General features: G+C 42.4%; 1 pseudogene; it reads right to left on the bottom strand.

Moving 5' to 3' along the window:
* Positions 1–2,907: 2,907 nt before the first annotated feature.
* Positions 2,908–21,841, bottom strand: LOC136500114 (eudesmanediol synthase-like; annotated as a pseudogene).
* Positions 21,842–22,581: the final 740 nt, after the last annotated feature.

Below are 22,581 nucleotides of genomic sequence, written 5' to 3'. Positions count from 1 at the left end.
TCTATCCATTTTCAAGGATTGTATAGGAGCAATTGACGGCACTTATGTACCTTGTGTTGTGCCAAGTCATAAGGTGATTCAACACATGTGTCGCAAGAGAATGACAACCCAAAATGTGTTGGCTATTTGTAACTTCGACATGAAGTTCACCTTTGTGCTTGCTGGATGGCCTGGATCAGTGCATGATATGAGAGTTTTCACTAATGCCACTATGACCTTCGGCCATGTCTTTCCACACCCACCAACAGGTAAACACCCATCAAGATGGAATGGCCAGATTACTTGTGATCGAGGTCACTAACTAACTGGTTGTGATGTGCAGGTAAATACTACCTGGTCGATTCCGGCTATCCAAACCGGCCAGGATACCTTGCACCTTACAAGGGAACCATGTATCATCTGCCAGAGTATCGTCATGCCTAGGAACCTCAAGGTAAAAAAGAAATCTTCAACTTTGCACATTCGTCTCTTAGAAATGTCATTGAGAGGTCTTTTGGGGTTTTGAAGATGAAGTGGAGGATTTTGTTGAGTATGCCGAGATATCCACCTCATGTGCAAAGCCAAATAATAGTAGCTTGCATGGCACTGCATAATTTTATTAGGAGCAGTGGCATAGTGGACAAGGATTTTGATCGTTGTGATTGTGATGAGAATTATGTGCCACTCGAAGCTCTGGTATCGCAGCCACAAACTCAGGCCTCGTCGTCAAGGGATGAATCTGCGTTGATGAATGCTTTCCGTGACTCAATTGCGCTTGCTTTGATGAATAGGACATTAAATTCGTACATGAGTGATGTGGTTTCTATGTATGAGTGATTGGTTTGTTATATGTTGTAATACTTATGTTGTAATGCTTATGAGTGATTGGTGCCTTCAGTTGTAATGGACTTGTGACATTGAACATTTGTATATGAGTTATATGGTTTCTGTGTATGAGTGATTCTGTGCATGCAAATGTGCTGAGCAGCATGCATAGCATGCATGTGCATGGTTGGTATTAATGGTCCAAAAGCATCATTTATTATGGGCAAATCTGTCATCTTTTGTTACAGCTCAAAAGTTTTCAGGTACATCTAAACAGGGTCTGAATTTTTTTGCAGAATTGGGTTTTCACCTTGAAAACATTTCGCAGAAAGTTTTCAACCCATTTCGCATCTAAACATCACCTTAATATTGAAAGGCATGGACCTAAGGCTGGATATCGAGCCATGACTCGGTACAGCTCGAGCTGGCTCAGCTTGTTAGGTTAATGAGCCAGCTTGGCTCAGCTCGTTAATATTAGCTAGAGGTGCAGCTCAGCTTGGCTCGTTAGCGAGCTCGAGCTGACTTGTTTAGCTCGTGAGCTACTAAAAAAAGACACATATGCTTATAATGTTTATACTACATTAATTCCAGAAGGTCACGTCCACTATTATGCAACCATATATGATTAATACACGTCAGGTTCATCAAAAGTATCAACCATGCAACATAGTTGGTCCATCCATGATCTATGCAGTTCCAGCATACTTACTAGTTGCTTGCCACCACAGACTTAGAAAAGTCCACAAATTCAATATCAGCATCATCATCTTCTCTCTGAAAAATAATCCATAAGAGTACCACAATAATTATAAAATCAAAATCCATATGAAACAACTAAAAATAAGGATTACATACCAATAGAATAGGTTGACATTTCTAGGTCAACATCATCATTTTTTGGATTTATGGTCGTGGGCTGATAGGCCCCAGCTCATGAGCAACTCGCGAGTTGGCTCGAGCTGACTCGTTAAAATAGCGAACTAGACTTCCAGCTCAGTTCGTGAAAAAGTTAAAACGAGCTGGGCCGAGCCGAGCCGAGCCGGCCACAAGTCGAGCGAGTTGGCGAGCCGCGAGTATTTTGTCCAGCCCTACATGGACCAAACACTGTGGGTACTCTATTTTAGTTTTTCTCATAAATGTATTAGCTAGTCATTGTGATGAACATTAGAGATAACAAGTTGTACCGATTTTGGAAAATCAGCCATGCGGTTCTTCTCCCATGGTTCCAAAATATCCAATTTCCTTGTAATTGCTCAATAATTTGATGGAGAACATGCGCAGGTATTCTGGTAGAATAGGGACCATGCTCTCAACCCATCAGCAGACATAAAATTTCGTTAGTTTCGATGACCATTCTAATTAAATCTTGTCTTTAAGTAGGATATCTTAATATTACTACAGGGAGGTCTCTAACAGAGTCTCATGTTAATCCTCAGGACATGCACTAGGAAGAAAAACAAATCCAAAAAAATATCACAATAATCAGAAATATCAGCCACAATAATATCTGTTGGCTACATTCGGTTTTCTAATTAAAAATTACGTACCCTAGCTACCTTTGCCACAATACTTTCTCACTAATTGTGTGTGCCGTGGCGATAATTTTTTTTGTCACTAATAAATTTCATATCAGTGAGGTAATATTTTTTTTTGCCACATATATCTTGTTAAATAGTGGCAAAACAATGTTTCACCACTCGATTTGCCACTAAAGATGCTTTCTGTGGTAAATTAATATTTTGTCACTAGTAACCGACATATATAACAACGATGAAAATTAGTTTTTTTCACAAACAACATGGCAAGTAGTGGCAAATTTAAATTTCGCCACAATATTTTCTCACTAATTGTGTGTCTTGTTGCGATAAATTTTTTTTGCCACTAATAAATGTCATATCAGTGAGAAATATTTTTTGCCAAGATATATTGTTAAATAGTGGCAAAACAATGTTTCGCCACTCGATTTGACTCTAAAGATGCTTTTTGTGGCGAATTAATATTTTGTCATTAATAACCAATATAATAGTGATGAAAACTAGTTTTGTCACAAATAGTATGGGCATTAGTGGCAAAGATAAATTTAGCCACATCATCATTTTATCACTAATGCTCCGTCGTCTTCCTGTAGTGAAGTGACAATTTATAGCCTGTGTAGTAGATATTAATAACCATAAAAAATAAGCAAAATACCATGCCTTTGTATAGCTTCGGTGAGTATCTGTCACTCCTCCAAGGTTGCGTGAGTATCGTAGTCGTAGGTGTCATCCATTGGGCTCAAGAATGCAAACGTCTTGGTGAATATGATTCGTGCACGGGAGTCCTCCTTCTCAGGGAACACTCCACTGGAAAACAAGTGTGTTTCCACGATGCGATTCCGAGCATAGGGAAGCTTCACATCGTTGTAGAGATCTCTCCACCATCTTTAATTTAATCATTAGATGAAATTAGTTATATATATTAGCACATTGTCAGCTAAGAACATAAAGGAGAGAAGATGACTTAAGGGCTCAAGGATGTGTGTACTGATGTGTAGGAGTACTCACAAGGAGAGGTTCTTGACCTCCTCGATGTAGAGAGGCCTGACTATACTGAAGTTCAGCCTCGCCAACTCAAGAATTGTGGCGTTGTGCGCCTCTTCTCGCTCATACTCAGTGATGTAGTACATGGCCTCCAGCCGCCGTGCCCAGCGAGGGCGTGGGATATTGAGGGCGCGGGACACCTGCTCCACCATCGGTGACCAGAGCTTGCCTTTTGGCGCCTCGCGAAGGCGATGGCGTCATCTAGGACAGCCTCTCCAGGAACTGCCATGTGAGCTGCGTTGTACAGGCTAAGTAGTCCCCTGGTATCTGTTGCCAAATCCATACTGAAACTACCCACGACATCTCTGAATTTGCCAAACACATCTGTAAATTATGCACATAAATTCATTAGAAGATCATATATATACCCTTTTTCGTCTATATACTAGGAGCAGATCTAGCTAGTGAAATCATCAAGTCTAGCAATGCGCTAGAATCCCTAGTTTTAGTTACTTACATATGCTACGTACAAATTAAAACAAACTAAAACATGAATATGTCAACCGGTGAGTTATTATAGCAATACCTGTTGATACCCAGAGGCCATGTTGTCTAAGCAGACCAAACCTGAGCGCAACAACATGCAGATCGCTGGAGCCGTCAAAATAATCCTGCTCTTCACTGTGGATACGGCTTAAAGCCACGTCAATCTCCTCATGGAAATGGTTGTCTATGCCAGGGCGTTTAAGGGTGTCCACCAGACTCAGCATGTCAGCTATGCTCAAGTCTTTGCTGGTCACAAACATCCGGCGCACTTGCCCCTTGAGCTCATCTGCCCTCTCTCTCATCCACTCTTCGGACCTCTGCTATCAAATGACTCAATATTTATACGATCGACTTTAAATACTGAAGACTTACTAGCTATACACCACTGCAAAAACGATTTCATTAAAGAGACAATGGTTTTATTTGTAGACATGTTATAGGCTCAGTTTTCACTCATCGCCACTGGAAATCGATTTTCAGATGAGATCATCTATCTCATCTTAAGGAAGGTCACCGCTAAAAGTTAGCTCATTTCAGAGGCAGCCTCCTTTATACGGGTTGCCTATGAAAATTTAAGCACATTATAGCCTCCTACACCCCTCTATGCTCCTTCATCATCTGTCTCCCTTGTCAAGAGCCATCTAGAGGAGACTGCGCACACCTATCGATCTCCCCTTTTGTCGCCTTGGGCGGCAACGCGTTGTCGTCAATGAGCTTGTTGGAGCTCCGACGATGCAAATGCATGACGACGGCTCCAACCCCTTGAGACCGGATCTCACCTCCTCCAACAAGCAACAACAACAGCGGTGGTGGCAGTAGGCATATATGGACTGCGAAATCCAAGCGTCTGGATCACCATGATGGCACCAGGGTCCATGGAGGGGGAGGGGGTTCCAATGCCCTAGCGACCGTGTCATCATCGTCCTCAACATACTACTAAAGTTGTGCATCTATGACTTAATGTTGTGCAGGTGCCCCATCGACCCCCTCAGTCGCATACCCTAGGTGAGCAATCCGGTTCATTGATTGCCCCCTCAATCACCACCTTGAGCATTGTCATGTCTCGACCCGGCCCTATGCTAAATATTCACTTTATGCATCTCTTGTGTCTCCAACAGGCTCTCTAATTAAGTTTCGTTCTCTATACTCCAATAGCTCATCATAATTTTTCTTGTGTAAAAAAACTCATTAGAAAACTACCGTACATTGAATTTAAAGAGTGATGTAGTCTCTCTATTAGTGGAGAGCATGAAGGGTGGTTTTGGAGAGCGAAAAAGATGGAGAGTAGTTTATTAGACAATCTTTTGGAGCTTGATTTGTTGTTTTTTCTTCTAAATATTGTGGTAAAGAATCCTGCAGTGTAGATGATGCTCTAAGGAAGCTGTGTCTCTTGGTTCCTTCCAAGTGTGTAGAATAACATTTCTGAATATAAATATTCCGTATTAGTTTCTTGACTTTGAGATCAATAATATTAGACAATTAATCTTGAATTGTTTGAATTTTTTTATGCCTAATAAAACGCGTGCCTGTAATATAAAATCTCAGCAAAATGTATACACGGAGGCGTGCATCCTGCTGCGCGCAAGGATGGCCTTGTGTTAGGCAGCGATCCAGACTTTAGGATGACGAATGAAATTGAACGCCTGGATCTACTACCTGGACCAGAGACAACTCTGTTTGTATTAGGTTTTCAAGCAAACACGTCTTTAGTGCATTCTTCTTGAGTTGAGAATAGATGAGTGAGCAGTCACTACTACAAAAATGGTTATCTACCCTTATCACCGCAGTTTATTCTAGAACCGGCGGTCCACTACCGTTTCTAGGGCCGGGGCGAGGGTGAAACTGTTTCACATTGCGGAGTTCGATTGTCCGCATGAGCACAAGAAACCACACCATGAGAGAAGAGGGACCGGACTACTGGCCAGAGAGACGCTGTACATCTACCACCATCAAAACAACATCGATCATCTGTTCATGTCGCGTAGTATATTACCTGTGACGGAGGAGTGTTAAGTCACAAAGAAGTCACCCCACACGCAGGCAGGTAAGTAAGCGCCAGCAGCGGTGGCGGCAACCGTTGTATCCCCGGTCTCCTTGTTAACAGCAGCCTCCTTCGCAGCCATATATACCAACCTTATTATTATTACTGGTTATTGGCTGCGACTGGCTCAGATTGCTCCGTATCCATACTGGTACCTCTATTTATAGTGGCTAACAGATGACATCCACATCATCTTCTAATAATAGTCATATCATGCCACTAACTTATAACATCTTAATGCAAGCTATCCACGTCGTCTTAAGTTCTATCTCAACATGCAAGACATCCACATCATCTTCCACTAATAGCCATGTCATGCCGCTAACTTCCAACCTCTTAATGCAAACTATCCATGTCATCTCAAGTTCTATCGCAACATACAAGACATCCACTAATAGCTATGACATGCCATTAACTTCCAACCTCTTAATACGTCATCTTAAGTTCTATCTCAATATGCAAGACATCCACATCATCTTCTACTAATAGTCATGTCATGCCACTAACTTCCAACATCTTAATGTAAGCTACCCACACCATCTCAAGTTCCATCTCAACACACAAGCAACATCATCTTCCACTAATAGCTATGTCATGTCATTAACTTCCAACCTCTTAATGCAAGCTATCCACGTCATCTCAAGTTCTATCTCAATATACAAGACATCCACGTCATCTTCCACTAATAGCCATGCCATGCCACTAACTTTTAGTCTCTTAATGTAAGCTATCCACGCCATCTCAAGTTCTATCTCAACATACATGACATCCACATCACCTTTCACTAATAGTCATGTCATGCCACTAACTTCCAACCTCTTAATGTAAGCTATCTACGTCATCTCAAGTTTTACCACAACATGCAAGACATCCACATTATGTTCCACTAACTATCCACATCATATTTCACTAACAGACATGTCATGACACTAACTTTCAATCTCTTAATGCAAACTATCCATGTCATCTCTACTTAATTTCATTTTTAATTTTGTGTAATCTCCACAGTAATGCACAGAGTATCTTCTAACTAAACTAAAAACTAGTCCACCTTTCAATCCGCCATTTAGATGGTCTAGAGCTAAACTTCATATGAATAAAATTTAGTCCAACGATCCAAACAGACCCAAAGCTACCTAGAACAAGGTTTGATGCCTTACGTGATCAGAAAGGAATTGAACCTTTCTCATCCAGAGAACTCGTAATTTTACTTTAATCAATGTACTACTCCCTACACTGAAATATATAAGGTATGGTCATCAATAAAAGATTATCCCAAATTATAACAAATTTTAGGTTAATTAATCCTTCTTTACACTCGTCGTATGCCTACCTACCATTAATGTCTATTCTCAACCAAAAAACCAAGTTCAAAATATAGTAAGCATAATATCTCCCATGGTTAGGGGAGAGTTAACTATATGTAATAAAATGCCTAAAATATCATATATTTGAGGATTCAGGGAGTAATCATATGCCTCCTGCACTGTGTGTACAGCGTGTGCAGCCATCGGTTTGAAAAATATTGTGAAAGGGTTGGGAATATCTATGTACCTTATGTATTCTTCGATTAAACAGCCAAGGTAGATTTTAGGTGGCGAGTTTCATGAGTATTGTACACTTCATTGATCTATCGTATTCACGTACTAGGTGGAAACATAAAAACCAATTAAAAAACATATTTTTAGTCGTTCAAAGTTTTTTCAAGTTTGGAATATCCATAGTGCATAAAAATATATGCTCCTGTGTAAAAATTGGGATGCAAACTCAAACTACAAAATTCATATGAGAATGACAAATTAAATATGCATGTGCAGTAGAAGACAAAAATCCTAGATTTTGTTTTGTAGTGTAGATGTACCTGGAATTTATCATTTTCATACAAACAAGATAGATAGATAGATAGATATAGCAGATATATAAATACTAGCAGGAACAACCCGGCTAGCAAGCATAAAAATGTAGCATGAGAAGGCAACGGTAGCGTATAAAATTGTTCGAAATTTTGCAGATAATGCAAAGCACACGGTGAAAAATAAGCACTAAGTAACAAACGGGCCAGATAAATGTATGTGATTGTCTGCATAAACCATAGAGCTAAGCAGCAAGTGGACACAAGGAGATTTTGTAAAGCATAATAAAAATAATATTAAAGCTAACAAAGATGGCATAAATTAGGAAATAGACACACATATATATTTTGGAAGGAAATCTATTCGGGCAAGTAATAATACGTAGGCCAAAAGACCTATTAATGTACAGGTACTGACTTTTAATATCTTTGTGCAATGTGCATATGAACCTATTTCTGCATGTACAGAAGGAAACTGTAGGTAGGTTCATAGTCTGAAATTCAGCAGCAAGTAGGGAAAATATTCGCAGGAACAACTGGCAATCTGTCTGAGATATTGCCTACAAAAACAAACTACCTCAGTTAGAGGGAAAACATATTTTTTTCCTAGGCTGGGCATATAAGATGGAAAAAATTCTAACCTTGAATAGATATGGATGGTGGGTCTAAGCTCCATCTTTTGGAACTACAATCCACCATGGTATGGCCATGTAGAATTCTGCAATGTCGGGCACTCTTGAAAGAATGAATCAAAGCATACTAAAGTTCTGTAAGGCAACTAAAAAGAAATCACAAAGAAATGGATGTCAAATGCAGAGGCAGCACCCAACCAACCACCGAAAGGGGTGAGAATAAAGATGGGATATCAGTGGAAAGGGCATCCTGTAAAGACCATATAACATAAGTAGCTGTTAGTATGAAATTCACCTAGTGAAGAGTACAGTGTGGAGTAGGAATATGAAATTACCACAACAATAGTAGGTCGGTAATTGTTGGAATTTCACAGCGAAACAACGTTTCAAAAAAGAAAAAAAGAAATTTCTCCAACTGCGATTAGCGTGGAATAAACCAATTTGGAAGCAGGTGCAATAATACATGATTGAAGCATCATGAATCACTACCACTCAGTTTATTGAACCTCTCAATGGATCCATTTACTGGAGCATCCTGTTATGTATTCCCAAATTAATTTGGCAGCCTGAAAAATCAAATACATACGAAGCAAAGTAATGAGGAAACCACGAAGAGTATGTGAGTATGTAAGGGCTAATTCCACACTGGCACAATGAAAGTTTGCCTGCGAAGGTAACCACTGGTAGAGAACCGAGCTTTACTCCCGGTGGAGAACCCCCTCTAGTCCCGGTTCCCCACCCGGGAGCAAGCATCCGGGACTAAAGGGGGGGGTCCTTTAGTCCCGGGTCAGGAACCGGGACTAAAGGAGGACCTTTAGTCCCGGTGGGTAACACCAACCGGGACTAAAGGTGCCTCCTGACATGCCACGAGGGCCGGCACCTTTAGTCCCGGTTGGTAATACGAACCGGGACTAAAGATTTTTTTCTTTTTTCTTTTCTTTTCATTTTTTTTGTTTTCTTTTCAAAATAGGTTTTCGAAGTCGTATTGTACGCTGCTAATTATACATTTATACGCGCATATAGTATGTTTCGGTTCAAGCACAATGAACGTATTAAATTACACAATTCAAGCATAGAAATGCATATGTGTATTTTACATTATATTATTTCATGTGCATATATTACAAAAGATTGCATTATAGTTGTTGTGACATAACAAATTTTCTCTCATCCTCTAGCTTGGCTTCAATGGCAGTGTTGGGTCGAAGTAGAACTCGCCCTTGGAATCGATGACCTGCTCATTAAAAAATCCGGCTATAGACTCTTGAATTGCTTTGATTTGGTCTTGCCGTATGACCTTTTCCTCCAACTATCGAGTCTACAGGTTTGAATTAAAGAAAAATAAATTAATATATGTACATATATATATATATATAAAGACATAGTAACACAATCAATAATAATAATTAAATGAATATATAGTGTATTTTTAACGTACTTTAAGTCTCTCTGTAGGAGTTCTTTGGGAGAGCACCTTGATAAACTTGCAAACATAGTAACCACAGTAGTTGTTTCCCTGTTCCTGCCTCAGACACCACTTTACGAGAAAAAGATTTGTCATCTAATCTGGTGATCCGGTGAAAGCTATATGTTTAATTAATAAAGATGATGCGATTCAGGGGACTTACTTTCAAAGGGATTACATTCAGTGGCGCTTTGCATTTTTCCATGTGTTGCTTCTCAATAAAGGTTTTCCAAACACTGCCCAATAAAAAATTTGCCACGTCATCAGATATAGTTAATCATCATGTTTGTGTGTATATATAGTTGCTAGAGATCCCGAAATTACCTCTGGATAATATCTATCATATCTTGGTAGTCTTGTTGTGGTTTTCTCATCGAGTCATAGATTATCAAGTGACTTTTCACCAGATCGATGTCCATCAATATCCAGTGATTGCTGCATGTGTTTATAGGATATAACGCATAACACTCATTAATTAACTAGAATCAACATATGAGCCATTAAGACTATGATCGACATGATTAACACTCACTTGAAGTTATAGGGAAAGAGTATATCCTTCTTGTGGCGTTGGTTCACTAAGAAGTTCATGATGTTATTCTCTGACTCAGACTTCCAATTAGTCTTTGGAGTAATTGGGTCTTTGAATACTATATGGGGATCAACAAAACCAATTTCATTGCAGCCTTCCTTTCTGAGCTCTGTCATTGTAAATCTGCATATATATAGTACTTGTTAGGATAATTTATATGCATATACACACATATGATGAGTTTAATAATAGATCGAAAGAATTATTACTTACAGGCAATAGCAGCTAATGATAACTTTGTCCAGAGAGGTCAGATGGCATAGTTGATGAAATTCTGCAAAGTCAACATACATAACATCATCGCCACGGAACCAATGTTCATCTCTAATTCTGACACCAACGCAGAAGTCTCCACTGGTAGACGCCTGCATGTACCACTTGTTTAGCAGGTACATTTGTGTCCCCAGATCAGATAAGGCTTGAGGGTTGTATAGACTCTGGCCTAGTACAAATTTTTTCTTCCAAATATCAACCTCCGCCGCACTCTCAATGTTTCCATCACTAAACATCTGGTAAAGGTCGAGACCAGTCTCATCAAGAAATTCACCAAGGTGATCCAAATCGACATCCGGAGGTATGTTTGCCTGATGCATTAATCCTAAATTCGAACCATATTCATTACCAATAACTAGCGGGGGGATTGATTGGTGCGCTTGTTGTCCGAGTTGGGCAACTCCTTTCCCTGCCCGCTTCTTTTTCTGTGCCGCCTCAATTGACTTGGTGAGAGTGCGGTCATAGTCTGATAACGTTGATTTGGACGACTTATGAGATTCCCGCTGTTGTTGCTGGTAAGAAGTCACCTTTTTTCTTAGAATATCTGGAGCTACGAAGAAGTACGGTTTCTCCGGGTTTCTCCTTGCTTCTTGATTCATTTTAAGTTTGTCATAGAATCTAGACATGTCTTTTTTATATGCATCAGTTCCTTCTTCCTTCTCTTCAGATATTATTTTGGGAATAGCCCTTGGTTTCACAGTGGCTTTCTTTGCAGGCGGGGACTGGTTCTTCGTTTGAGGGGCTAGCCTCTTGCTAGGCTTCTTGGTAGGCGGGGGCGGGGGAGGCATTGGAGACCTCCTTGGAGGTGTTGGCAGCGGCGTTGGAGACCTCCTTGGAGGTGGTGGCTGCGGCGTTGGAGACCTCCTTGGAGATGGTGTGGATGCAGCCTCGTCTTCCAACACAATGTCATCGTACAGAGCACTATGATGATCTGGCGATTGAACAATTGGATTTAGGTTGGGGGAGGATCTGCTACAAAAAAAGGAATGACATATTATTATGAGCAGATTGTTAATTATTTAAGCCAATACAAATTAATGATGTAGTGTTTTCATCCGCACGTACCTATGGTGAGGTAGTTCAGGAGGAGGTGGAGCCGACATCCCTAGAATGATGATGTAGCGCTTGCACCATAGAATGAATGTCTTCTCCGCTTCTCCTAGAGTCTTCTCGCCATCACCTCCAGGAATGTCAAGAGGCAAATCACTAAAACCTTTTTCAGCTTTATCTACCGAGATAGTAGCATATCCTTCTTGGATTATATTCCCATGAATCCTTGGTGTCTTGGTTCGATCGATAGGATTAACAAGACCGATAGCCACCTTGATTGTGGAATTCTCCTTCGGAATGTGTAGCTCACACGTTGTACAAGGTTCAGTGACGTCATCCACAGGGAAGCGCAGTCCTGTGTCCCCTTGATTTGGTATCTTCGTGGAAGCGCAGCTGCTTTTCAACTGAACAGATTGGCTAATGTTGATTCCTGGCTCTGATGCCTGCTTGCTTGCACTCACTGCTATTTGCACTTGCCTTCTGATTTCCTCCTGCATTCTCGCTTCAAGGTTTTTTTCCCGCTCCTGTGCTTCACGCACCGCTTCCTCCAACCTCTGGAGCCGCTGTGCCTCTTCTTCCTTCTTTCTCTAGCGACTTCTGTAGGAAGGTCTGTCCTGAGGGAATCCATGCTCCCACGAGACACTTCCTTTGCCTCTAGTTCGGCCACCATGTTCAATAGTCCCGATGGCGTATGTCAGCTCATCCTTCTCTCTGTTGGGCCTGAACGCACCACTAGCAGTAGCTCTCTGAGCATAAAACAATCTTTCTGCTGCTTCTTGCAGTCTTGCGCCATAAACACACTTCCCTGTCTTCTGGTCTAGTGTTCCCCCATGAGCGAAAAACCAATTCTTTGCACGTTCTCCCCACTCGAGTGATTCTGGTCTGATACCCTTGGCAAGAAGGTCTGCTTCCATTTTGTTCCACTTCTTAATGGCAGTTGGGTAGCCACCTGATCCCAAGGTATGGTGGTATGTCTTCTGTTGGGCATTACGTTGGTTCTTTATCACCCGACTCACACCCTCTTCCGAAGTCTTGTACTATACAAACTTATCCCAATAGGGCCTCTGCTTTGAGATCGGGCCTGGGACAGTAAAATCTGGTGCTATGTTCTTCTTGACATACGTCGTGTATAGGTGTTTCTTCCAAGTCTAAAACTAGGTGGCCATCTTCTTCATTGCCCAATCCCTAACTCGCTCCTTCAATTCATCACCATCTATTATATCATCATAACCACCTGTTTGGAGCGTGAAATGTACCAAGACATCATTCCAAATTAACGCCTTGTCACGATCGGAGACAAAACTGATATGAGGAGCATTGGTCTTCTTCTTTCATTCACGGGTACTAATCGAGAGCCGGTCCCGTACAAGGTAACCACAGTGGTGCACAAATTTTATTTTATTCGGCCCCCCCGGTTCTCCTGTATCCACATTGAACTCCGAGATGATGAAGCGACCCTCCAATGGCTTTTTGGGACCTCGAACATTTTTACTCTTCGTTGTAGTTGTTGATGTCGATCCAGAGGGCTACAAAACATAAACATTATTTTTAATGTCATGAGCACACATAAGACATATGATAATATATATAGCTAATAATAAAAAATATATACTTGGCCAATATGTTGTTGCTCATTTTGTTCAAGAGCTAAGTACTGACTCCCGTCATCTGCATCCTCTTGCACGTTATTTTTAGCACCATCATCGCCGGCAACTTGAGTGCCAGTGTTGATCAAATTCATCATCAACTCCTCCTCATCCATATTTCTTGGGTCGGCCATCTAGCTTCAAAAAACAAAACCAATATATAGTACGTCAAATCTTTGCTTATTACATGCGTAAAATCTACGAACAATATGCATTATTAAATCTTGCCCCTCGGTCACGGACGCAATTCGCCACACTAGGACGAACTACGTCGGTACTAGGGCGAATTAGGGCTATACATAAACGGCCGAGGGCAAATTGCATCGGTGACTAGGGCGAACCACGTCGGTGACATCAACAGCGCGGTTCGCCCTGGTGTGATTATTTAGCATTAACGATAACGATAATACGAATGTTGATCAACTAGGCCACGAGAAAGGGCGGTGTGACAAGAGTGGCGGTGCTCCACTCCGCCGTATATATGTCTGTACACATGGGTGAACGAGGGCGGCGGTGCTCCGCCGTATACATAGAAACGCATGGACGAAATGCATATGAATACAAATGACGTATATATACGTGTCGGCGCGGTGGCCGGTGTGCTGACGACGATGACGTGAGGCGGGCTGGCGTGCTGACGACGACGACGACGTGAGGCGGGCCGGGGCGGTGTCGGTGCGTGATTGTCTGTAGCCATGCATGCAAGTCCAACCAAAACTGCTAACATCATCACATGTGATATTTTTGATAAACTAAAAAACGCTTAGTTTACAAACTAGGTATCAAAATTGAGTTCCTATTTGACCATTATATATCCTACAACAAATCCTTCAAAAAAAAGACCCTACATGAATATATTTGGATAAAATTTCATTAACAAACATTGATCTATGAAGATAGAAAAAATTCTTCTATTGAAACTGCATCTTGGAATAATGGCATATCATATAGTGATGAATATATGGCGGTTGATGGGCTGGATCATTTTTAGCTTTAGTGACAACGACAATGGTTGCCATCCTGAGGAGTTTGTAACGAAAGTTCATTAGCGGATGGTTCGTAGCGTTGTTTCCAAATAATATATAACGTGTTTATTATACAAGCCATGGATTTACACCGATCTAATTAATTTCTAAAGTAATTTCATTGGTGGTCCTTAATTAAACTTGTCATGAGTTCAGGTCCCAGTGATCTTAAAATGTATTTTTGTACCATAAAATGCAGTTTTTGACACTCTAATTAAACTTGCTAATTTATCCATATAATATCCAAATATTCAAAACTTGCGTTAAGATATGTTTTTTATTTAAAATCATTTAGAGTTCCAAATATTCATTTTTAGTTCCTAGATTTTGTGATTCAAAATTTGGAATTTTCAATCGACCTCGAGCATTGACATGGCTTACACCAAAGTTATAGTTTTCGACGTGATCTATAACTCGGCAGTGGAGGGCTCGGACGAATGTACAAAGAGATCGACGAATATATCACCTCGATCGAGCTCGGCAGTGTGGAGGGCCTCGGGCGCGGTGGGGCAACGCGCGGTGGAGGCCGACCTTGGGCGCGGAGGAGGGCGCGGTGGAGGGCCACGGGCGCGCGCGGAGGAGGGGCACGGGCGCGCGCGGTGGAGGCCGCACGAGGAAGAAGAGGGCGGCGCCGGTGTCACAGAAGGCGAACGGACGCGGCGCGAGGAAGAAGAGGGCGGCGGTGTTCGATGAGGAAGAAGACGAGCGGATCGATCTGCGCCAGGCGCTGGAGGTTATATACCAGAGAGAATTACTCCCGGTGCCAGCCACCAACCAGGAGTAAAAACCCTTTACTCCCGGTGCGTATTACCAACCGGGAGTAAAGAGTTTTTTTGGCGGGCCACGAAACTACAGCCCACCTTTACTCCCGGGTGGGCTTCCCACCCGGGAGTAAAGGTGGCCTGCAGTTTTGTTTCCCGCCTGTTTTAAGCAATAGTCTTGTTAAATACAATAGAAATGCAATAGTTTTTGTTAAATACATAGTAAATTAAATAAAAGGCATAAAATTATTTTGTTAAAAATATGAATTTTCTTTTTGTTTATTGCACATAGGAAAAATCTATAACCTAACTTTTTTTATTTTTTGTTAGAATTATAAAACATAATGTAACTAATATTTATTATTTCGTTAATGCAAAAATGTAGTGTTTAATTAAAATTATTAAAACTATTGGTTTTGGACAGGAAATTTGTTTTCACATCATTTTAACATTAATATTTTAATTTTTCATCACTCAGTATCCTAATTTACCTTTTTGAGAGAGAAATCCCACCAAATCAAACATTGATTTAATTTGAAACATGACATAATAAACATCTGAATTCACAATTATTACATAATATCTTAAACACACACTATATTAAATCACTATATCATCAAGTGGGCACAGCAGTGAACTTCTTCTTTACGTATGTCCCTTGGTTATGATCGCTTCGTAACCATGGAGTGTCCTCATCATTTACCAAGATGCTAGGGTCTTTGTTCACTTTGAAGGGCGGAATTCGGTCATCCTTTTCATATTCTTCTGACATGTCCGACTTGTCCTCAATTCCCACGATGACTCTTTTCCCTGAAAGAACTATGTGGCGCTTTGGCTCTTTGGTTGAGTCATTATCGTTTTTCCCTCTTTTTGGTTTGGTAGACATATCATTGACATAGAACACCTGATTCACATCCTTGGCAAGGACGAATGGTTCGTCTTTGTACCCAATATTACTAAGGTCTACTGTTGTCATTCCATACTCGTTGTCTACTGTTACCCCGCCTCCGGTCACCTTGACCCATTGGCACTTGAACAATGGGATCTTCAAAGTAGGTGCATATTCTAGTTCCCATATTTCATCTATGCGTCCATAATATGTCTGCTTATTCCCATTCGGGTCTGCGGCATCTATGCGGACACCACTGTTTTGGTTGGTACTCCTTTTATCTTGGGCTACTGTGTAGAATATGTTCCCATTTATCTCGTACCCTTTGTATGTGACGATATGCCATGATGGTTGCATAGCCAATAAATACAGTTGCTCATGGATGCTCTCATCACCTTGACATTTTTTTCGCAACCAACCGCCGAAAGTTTCCATGTGCTTATGCGTAATCCAAGCTTCAGTCTTCCCTGGAAACTCGGATCGTAAGAGATCCTTGTGTGTCTTAATATACGGATCTACCAAAGAGGAGTTCTATAGAACTGTGTAGTGCGCTTTATTGAAATAATCATCATCCGTACCAATATATGTTTTCCTCCCTAGTGTCCCCTTTCCGCTTAGTCTCCCCTCATGTGTCGATTCAGGAACACCAATCGAGTCAAGGTCGGGAATAAAGTCAACACAGAACTCAATGACCTCTTCTGTTCCATAGCCCTTGGCGATGCTTCCTTCTGGGCGAGCACGGTTGTGAACATATTTCTTTAGGACTCCCATGAATCTCTCTAAGGGGAACATGTTGTGTAGGAACACAGGACCGAGAGTGAAAATCTCCTTGACTAGGTGAACTAGGAGGCGTGTCATAATATCAAAGAAGGAAGGAGGGAACACCAACTCAAAGCTGACGAGACATTGAACCACATCATTCTGTAGTTTAGCTAGATCAGTTGGATCAATTGCCTTCTGAGAAATTGCATTGAGGAATGCACATAGCTTCACGGTGGCTAGACGTACATTTGGAGGTAGAATTCCTCTTAATGCAACTGGAAGTAATTGCGTCATGAGAACGTGACAGTCATGGGACTTTAAGTTACAGAATTTCTTCTCTGGCACATTTATAATACCCTTTATATTCGAGGAGAATCCAGATGGTACCTTGATGTTGTTTAAGCATTCAAACATGATTTCCTTCTCCTCTTTGCTTAGAGTGTAGCTAGCAGGACGTAAGTAATGGCATCCATCATCTGTCTTCTCTGGATGCAGGTTGTCTCTTTCTCTCAAACAACGCAAGTCCTGTCGTGCTTCAAATGTGTCCTTAGGCTTTCCATACACACCCATAATGCCTAGCAGGTTCACACAAAGATTCTTCGTTAGGTGCATCACGTCGATCGAGCTACGGACCTCCAGGACTTGCCAATAGGGTAGGTCCCAAAATATGGACTTTTTCTTCCATATGGGTGCGTGACCAGTTAGCGTCTTTCAGAATAGGTTGGCTTCCATGTCCTTTTCCAAAGACGACTTTCACATCATTGACCATATCGAGTACATCCTCACCGGTTCGGTTGCGAGGCTTGGTCAGGTGGTCTGCCTTCCCTTTAAAATGCTTGCCTTTCTTTCTTACGGGGTGATTTCCAGGAAGAAATCGACGATGGCCAAGGTACACGACCTTTCGACATTTTTTCAAGAATACACCTCTAATATCACCGAAGCAGTGTGTGCATGCATTATATCCCTTGTTTGACTGTCCTGAAAGATTACTTAGAGTAGGCCAATCATTGATTGTTACGAACAACAATGCTCGCAGATCAAAGTGTTCCTGTTTGTACTCATCCCACACACGTACACCTTCTTTATTCCACAAAATGAGAAGTTCGTCAATAAGTGGTCTCAGGTACACATCGATGTCATTGCCAGGTTGCTTCAGGGCCTTGGATGAGCACAGGCATCATAATGAACTTCCGCTTCATGCATAACCAAGGAGGAATGTTGTAGATACTTAGAGTAACAGGCCAAGTGCTATGACTACTGTTCTGCTCTCCAAAAGGATTGATACCATCTGTACTTAAAGCAAACCTTAAGTTTCTTGCGTCATTTGCAAACTCCGGGAATTCTCTGTCGATTGCTCTCCACTGGGACCCATCAGCAGGGTGTCTCAACATATTATCTACCTTACGGTCTTCTTTGTGCCATCGTAACAATTTTGCATGTTCTTTGTTTCTGAACAGACGTTTCAAGCGTGGTATTATAGGAGCATACCACATAACCTTGGCAGGGATTTTCTTACGCGGACGTTCGCCCTCAACATCACCAGGGTCATCTCGCCTGATCTTATACCGCGACGCATGGCATACCGGGCATGCATCCAATTTCTTGTACTCTTTGCCACGGTATAGGATACAATCATTAGGACATGCATGTATCTTCTCTATTTCTAACCCCATAGGACAGACAACTTATTTTGCTTCGTAGGTAGTGGCGGGCAATTCATTGTACTTCGGAAGCATCTTTTTTGGATTTTTAGTAACTCTCCAAATCCCTTGTCAGATACACCATTCTTTGCCTTCCATTGCAGCAATTCTAGTGTGGTTCCCAACTTTTTCTGCCTTGCATCACAAGTTGGGTACAACAATTTCTTGTGATCTTCTAGCATCCGCTCGAACTTGATCTTCTCCTTTTCACTTTCACATTCTCTTTGTGCATCACGAATGACCTGACAAAGATCATCAGCCGGCTCATCTTCTGCGGCTACCTCTTCTTCAGCTTCTCCCATTGCAGTATCATTGAAGCACGCACCATCAGGAATAATATCATTGTCGTCCCATTGTTCTTCTTCACCTTCTTCCATTACAACACCGGTTTCTCCGTGCTTTGTCCAACAAATATAGTTTGGCATGAAACCCGACTTGAACAAGTGTGAATGAAGAGTCCTTGAGCAAGGATATTCCACCGTATTCTTACATATGGCACATGGGCAGCACATGAAACCGTCGCGTTTGTTTGCCTCGGCCGCACGTAACAAAGAATGCACGCCGTCAATGAACTCTTGGGAGCGGCGATCAGCATTATACATCCAATGACGGCTCATCTGCATTACATGACATAAATATCATATTAAAACCTAGATCATAATTAATTATTTATACAACATGCGTGCCACCACAAAAGATACAAATTTATGAAAGCATCGCTACAATGTAGACAATCCCAACTACCACTAAAAGAACTAAAGCTAAAATACATTTCAGGAGCACAAGGATTTCGCGACCAATCTCAACTAAAACAGACAGATTCCCCCGATTGTGCAACATCTTTGGGCTTCTTCGGCTGGATCACTGCCTCATTAGCCGCCGTATCTGCCTGTTGTGCAAGATATTTTTGCACGAGTTCAACATACTCTTCCTCCCAGTAGAAGCCTGAACATCGTCCACTGCCATCCCACTGAAATTAAAACAAAAAATTAGAACTTTAATCACAACCATCATGAAAATAGGTATAAACTAACCATAATCATTAAATACGATAAAATAACTCACATTGCGATCCGGACACTTGTAGAAGATACGATCCTTATTGGGACCCTCCTTCTTCACTCGGTACTCCATCACAATCTTCGTCTCATCACGACACTTGCCGCATGGAATGAGAGGAAGGCCCGGCCTAAGTCGCTTTGGAAACCCATGAGAGGCCGAGGACCCGGAAGCAGTTGCCATCTACTCTCTATACTCATTTTTTAATACACTATAAATTTCTCCTTTTATAAACAAATAAAATTAACAAACTATAAAATTATCTAGCTCCTCCTTGACGTCCGTTACCGCTCGGCAGAGAACATGCTCGCCGAAATGAACACGGTCCACTAGTTCAACTAGTACGGATTTTCTATAATTTTTTAACTATTTTCTAAGTTTTTCATTTCATAAAAAGTTAAAATAAAAAGTACGGTGATTGACAGACTACTGCGACGATATCGGGACATGTGAATAAATAACCATCCGTACTAGTTGAACTTGCTTACGTGATCATCTCGGCGAGCATTTCTCCACCGGACGGCACCGTACTTGGTCAAGGAAGAGCTCCGATTCTACGAGGAAGGGAACACGGTCTCCCACGACCATTGTCGCTCTCCCTCGTAGAATCAAAGCTCCTCCTTGATGTCCGTTACCGCTCGACAGAGAACATGCTTGCCGAGCTGAACACGGTCCGCAAGTTCAACTAGTACGGATTTTCTATAATTTTCTAACTATTTTCTAAGTTTTTATTTATATATACTACGTTTAGGTACGGTGATTGATAGACTACTGCGACGATATCGGGACATGTGAATAAATAACCATCCGTACTAGTTGACCTTGCTTACGTGATCAGCTCGACGAGCATTTCTCCACCGGACGGCACCATACTTGGTCAAGGAAGAGCTCCGATTCTACGAGGAAGGGAACACGGTCTTCCACGACCGTTGTCGCTCTCCCTCGTAGAATCAAATCTCCTCCTTGACGTCCGTTACCGCTCGGCAGAGAACATCCTCGCCGACCTGAACACGGTCCGCAAGTTCAACTAGTAAGAATTTGCTATAATTTTCTAACTATTTTCTAACTTTATATTTATATATACTTTAACCTTCTTTCATGTAAATATGTAAGCTTGAAGTGATTTTGAGCTCAAATTGCTTACAAATGAAAAAAACCACAATAAAGAACCATAAATATATATAGTGAACAAAATGGCATAAGAAAATGGTAAAAAATGAGAGTATGAGATTGGTAACCTTTACAACTGAAGAATCGACGGAGGAATCGAAGAAATCGACGGAGGAATCGAAGAATGGATGGAGGAACAATGGAGGGAGGGAGGAAGCAAGAACACTACTGCAGTGAGCTTCAAAATGTGCTGAGCTCGGGCTCGGAGAGGAAGGAGGAGGCGGCCGATTTATAAAGGGAGAACATTTAGTCCCGGTTGATGGATCCAACCGGGACTAAAGGTAACTTTCCAACCCCGGGCGCAGCCACGGCCCGGGAGTAGACCTTTACTCCCGGTTGGAGCCACCAACCGGGAGTAAAAGTATACCTTTAGTCCCGGTTGGTGGCTCCAACCGGGACTAAAGGTCCCTGCCACCTCTGTCTGGCGCAGTAGCCGTTGGGCAGGGACCTTTAGTCCCGGTCGGATCCACCAACCGGGACTAAAGGTATCTCTAGTCCCGGGCGCAAAAAATCCCGGGACTAGAGCCCATTTTGGCCGAGGATCAAAGGTCTGTTCTCTACTAGTGAACGCACAGTAGGCACCCAATGATGGGAAGAAGTAACCTATGCATGCCTAGAAACAGTGAGTGGGAGAACAAAGCCAGTGGAAATCAGGTGGACAACACCGTGGGTGAGAGCGACCTAAGGACGTGGACACGAAGGTGTGAGGAAGGGAGAGATATGACAGTACCTGGATCTGCTAGCTCACGCCAACGGCCGGGTTGTGCCGCTAGGGTTTGGCCGCGATGGGGCTCTCGTGCTGGCGTAGCACAGCGTCGGGCTGCCAGAGTCAGCAAGAGGGAGGAGTGGAGCGCACGGTGGTGGGAGAGGCGGAGTGCGCCGGTAACCCGAGCTGGAAGGGTGGCGCGGTGGCGTCGCCAACCTCGGTGTGGGCGGGCACATGCGAGGAGGAGGCTGTAGGGGCGACGGCATGCGTAGCGAGGAGGCGTCCGAGGCGGCACACGGGGAGGCGAGGAGCACCGCATAGGCGAGCACCGGAGCGATGTGGAGGAGGATTTTTCCTTTTTTGTTTTTCTTTTGTCGAGGCGGAGGAAGGCTGAAGGGATAAGGCTATCTGCACTCGTCCACCTCTATTTCCATCTCTAAAAAGGAATATTCTATCCTAGTCATTGAGATTCTCTACTCTATATCCATTTCTTCCGCACCCGTGTTATCTCTATCCCATACTCTATACCCACTATTCCATATTTTATTCCCCTCTCTCCCCCTTTCTCTCTCACCAACTCTCTCTCTCTCTCTGTGCTACAGTGTTTAGCGTGTGTGCTGCGCGCGCTGGGCTTCCAGGTGCACTGTGCCGCCGGGACGCTGCAGGCCGGTTTACAGGCGCGCGGTGCGGGCGCGCGGTGCCGGGCCGTTTAGCGGCCGCGGTGCGGATAGCCTAAGGAGTGCGGGCTGCGGTGACTGCGGCATCGTTGGGGGCTGGGCTTTACTGGAAGGTTGCTTGCCGTGGTGACCATCATTCGCGAATCCAAGGGACAGAAATACCAGGTGACGTGGCTTCGCGAGGAGACAGAAAATGTAGGTAGATTTTCAAAAGCGAGTTTACATCTCCACTTTTGTTTGTGAGCACATATTTGTATCCACTATATATGGACATGTCAAATTTTATATTCTTTTGAACAACCGAAAGTTTGAAATATGTTTTTTGAATTGCTTTCCATGTTTTCAGTTAATTAGCATGTCGTTTCACTATATATATCTTGCCACATTTCTACGCTTGCCATATATACCAAGG

The sequence above is a fragment of the Miscanthus floridulus genome, chromosome 13, assembly GCF_019320115.1.
Source record: "Miscanthus floridulus cultivar M001 chromosome 13, ASM1932011v1, whole genome shotgun sequence".
Classification (NCBI taxonomy): Eukaryota; Viridiplantae; Streptophyta; class Magnoliopsida; order Poales; family Poaceae; genus Miscanthus; species Miscanthus floridulus.
Note: the sequence above shows the minus strand (reverse complement) of the source record. Positions and strands in the feature narration are given on the sequence as shown.